Genomic DNA, 3,132 nt, shown 5'->3' with positions numbered 1-3,132 from the left:
AATTTACAATGCAGCAGCTCCCCTCCCACTTCCTCCCCATAGTTACCTCCTCCCAGTGTCCATCCCTTCATACTCTTCGAGAGGCCCATTGTCTGCCAATAGAGAATAAATTCTTATCCTCATAGATCCAAGGATTTGGTGAGGAAAGCAGAACAGTAAAACGAGGTTCTCTAGAGTGTAATTAGAGGAGTGAGGGGGTAAGAGCTATAGACATGTCACAGAAACTTCCTGATGGAGGTGTCTCCTGCCTGATCTGATTCCCAAGGGATGAGTAGGAGTTAGCCAGGACAGAGGATAGAGGATGAGCTCTGTAGGCAAAAGCAGTAGCAGGATATATAGAGGGGATGATGTATAACATGATATACGGCTTATAAGTAGAAATGACTAGGCTAGAGTCGGGGGTAGAGAAAGATGGGATGCCAGACCAGGCGGGACCAGGTAAGGAAATTTCTGAAAAATGCACCAAGTCACAAGAGTCCCAACCAAGACAGGAAATTCCATGAGGCAAAGGGGTGACGTTTGACAAGCCAACTTTGAGGAGGACTGCTTCCTGCATGTATGAACACAAAGCTAGTAGGCAACATTTATAATTTTAGGAATCATTCATATTTTATACAGACATCAAGCAGCATAGCCCAGTCCCAAACCCAAGCCCAGGATAAAGCCTGACTCATGCCCAGAGAAGAGAAAATGATCTGTCAGATGCACAGGCCAGGGGGGCACAATGGAGTCCTTGAACACAAGTTTTGGTGAGCTCCTTGCCCACAGAGAGAGCTTGGACTTTTCCCTACTGGAAATTAATGGAGGACACTGAGAGTATTAATTTTGACTCATAATGACCCCTCCTTGGGTTTCTGAGGCAGTATCACTACAGAAGTAGATTGCCCAACTTTCCTTCAGGGGAGTGGCTGGCGGGTTTGAACCACCAGCCTTCTGGTTAGCAGTCAAATGCCTTAGGCACTACGCCACCATAGCTCCTGCTAAGAGTAGGCCACAGCTGTATTTGGCAAAGATCTTCAATCTTCACTCCCATTTCCTGATTCCTCCTAGATTCTCTCCTCTTCCATGCATGTCCTTAAAGTAAACTACCATTAGTAAACTAGGTTCCCTGGTGGTGTAGTGGTTAGATGCTAGACTATGAACAGAGAACTCAGAGGTTTAAATCTACCAGCTGCTCTACAGGAGAAAGAAGTGGCAGTCTGTTTCTGTAAAGATGTACAGCCTTGGAAAACCCATGAGACAGTCCTATTCTGTACCATAGGGTCACTATGAGTCAGAATCAAATTAATGTCACACAACAACAATAACAATCTTTTCCTTTTTTTTTGACAGTGTTTCAGCAGAAATGTATTTTTTTTTTAATTTATTTTTTATTATGATTTGGGTGAAATTTCACAGGGCAAATTCATTTTCCATACAGCAGTTCAGATACATTTTGTCTCATGACATTAACTGCAATTCTTCACAATGTAACAGCTCTCTTCCCACTTCCTCCCAATAGTTACCTCTTCCTTGGGTCCTTCCCTCTCATGCACTCCCACCCCCTGAGTTGTCTCCCTGTGCATACACTGTCCTTCTATTCTCCCATGATTAATTGCTCCAAGTAGTTTATCTACTTGATGTAAATATTCAGCCCATATGCCTGTCTATTATTTAGCTGGAAGCCACAAGGGAACAACAATAACAATCTTTGATGGGTCATTTATTAAGTGTGTGTTCTCTTTACCCATCTGTCAAGGTCCATGTGTATTGTGGCTATTTATGTTGCTGAAAAAAAGATATTTTCAATGAATGGGTCATTGGTCTTGCAAAATTCTATCATGTGATCTTCAGTGTTGTTTCTATCACCAACACCATATTTTCCAACTGTTGGTACTTCTCGTTTGTTTCCAACTTTTGCATTCCAATCACCAGTATTTATCAATACATCTTGATTGCATGTTGATCAATTTCAGACTGCAGAAGTTGGTAAATATCTTCAATTTCTTTACCTTTGGCATTAGTTGTTGGTGCATTAATTTGAGTAATGGCTATATTAACTGGTTGTTTTTCAGCAACATAAGCAATGACTATATAAGTGGACCTCACCAGATGAAATCCACAGGAATCAAATCAACTACATCTGTAGAAAGAAATGCTGAAGAAACTCAATATCATCAGTCAGAATAAGGCAGATGCCGACTGTGGAACAGAGAATCAATTGCTCACATGCAAGTTGAAGTTCGAGATGAAGAAAATTAGAACAAATCCGTGAGAGCCAAACCATACTTCAAGTATATCCCCCTTGAATATCAAGACCATCTCAAGAACACATTTGACACACTGAACACTAATGACTGAAGATCAGGGATGACATCAAGGACATCATATATAAATAAAATCAAAGGTCATTAAAAAGACAGAGATATGGAATACGTAAAGTGAATGGAAGAAATGAAGTAAAAGAGCTGAAAAGAAGATTTCAAAGTGCAGCTAGAGAAGAAAAAGTAAAGTATTATAAAGAAATATGCAAAGACATGGAGTTAGAAAACCAAAAGAGAAGACATATTCGGAATTTCTCAAGCTGAAAGAACAGAAGAAAAAATTCAAGCTTCGAGTTGCAATATTGAAGGATTCAATGGGCAAAATACTGAATAATGCAGGACACATTAAAAAAAAAAAAAAGATGGCAGCAATGAACAGAGTCACTGTACCAAAAGAATTGGTCAATGTTCAACCATTTCAGGAGATAGCATATGATCAAAAACCAACGATGCTGAAAGAAGTCCAACTTGCACTGAAGGCACTGGTGAAAAACAAGACTCCAGGAAATGACAGAATACCAAATGAGATGTTTCAACAAACAGATGCAATACTGGAAGTACTCATTTGTCTATGCCAAGAGATTTAAAAGACAGCTGCCTGGCCAACCGACTGGAAGAGATCCATATTTGTGCCCATTCCAAAGAAAGATGATCCAACAGAATATGGAAATTATCAAACAATATAATCAATATCACACAAGTAAAATTTTGCTGAAAATAATTAAAAAATAGTTTCAGCGTTACACTGACAGGAGCTTCCAGAATTTAAAGCCAGATTGAGAAGATGTCATGGAAGAAGGGATATTATTGCTGATGTCAGATGGATCTT

Source organism: Orycteropus afer, unplaced genomic scaffold, assembly GCF_000298275.1.
Source record: "Orycteropus afer afer isolate SDZICR_OR568_19922 unplaced genomic scaffold, OryAfe1.0 scaffold00257, whole genome shotgun sequence".
NCBI lineage: Eukaryota > Metazoa > Chordata > Mammalia > Tubulidentata > Orycteropodidae > Orycteropus > Orycteropus afer.
This window is presented reverse-complemented; position numbering follows the sequence as displayed.